This window comes from Apodemus sylvaticus, chromosome 2 (genome assembly GCF_947179515.1).
Source record: "Apodemus sylvaticus chromosome 2, mApoSyl1.1, whole genome shotgun sequence".
Classification (NCBI taxonomy): Eukaryota; Metazoa; Chordata; class Mammalia; order Rodentia; family Muridae; genus Apodemus; species Apodemus sylvaticus.
In genome coordinates, this window is record NC_067473.1 from 176,878,459 (window position 1) to 176,879,145 (window position 687).

The following is a 687-nucleotide window of genomic DNA, read 5'->3' on the forward strand; positions in this document are numbered from 1 at the left end:
ACACAGCTAGCAAAGGTCCAGGTGTGGTAGAAATGGTAATTTTAGGACAGGGTTCTGTCCAGCTATTTTATCATCTGTGCCTACCAGAGGCACGCAAATCTCTGAATCTTTTGCAGTATTAAAAGAAAACATGTGCTTGCTGTTTCCTAAGAATTTGGATGCTGGGGACTTGAGATGGTGATTCATAGGATAAACAAAAGGGAAGCTGGAATAAATGATTTAATTAATATGTAAATTAAAAACTGGGCTTTTATCGCTTCTCAGCCTTTTGGCTAAGATCAAGTGTAAAAACTGGGCTTTTGGTCTGCATGAGATGATCTAGCAAAAAGCAAGACCAGTTCTTTAGAATTTTTCTCTAGAGAGAGCTGAGCTGTCTGGAGATCTCTGGAGAGTGAAAACAGCTCTTCAAGAATTTTTCTAATAGGATTTCTGACTTGGTCAGAAGATCCAAATAATATTTTATAGCAGCTTTTCTGACTTTGGTCAGAAAAAAAATCTATGAGCTATCCCATTAGGTTTTATAATTTTTTGCTTAGAGAGAGAGAGAGAAAAACAAGCAGTCTGGAAAGCCATCTCAGCAGAACCTAGGAGACCAGCTTGAATCCAAGATCAGACTTTGTTTCTTTTCACAGCTTCCAAACACCCCTTCTTCTCAGGAACCCCTCTCCAAACCGTGGCTTGTCTTTG

The 687-nt window shown here is 39.2% G+C and overlaps 1 pseudogene; it reads left to right on the plus strand.

Moving 5' to 3' along the window:
* The first annotated feature begins 252 nt into the window (after positions 1-252).
* On the plus strand, positions 253-457 carry LOC127679628 (uncharacterized; annotated as a pseudogene).
* Positions 458-687: the final 230 nt, after the last annotated feature.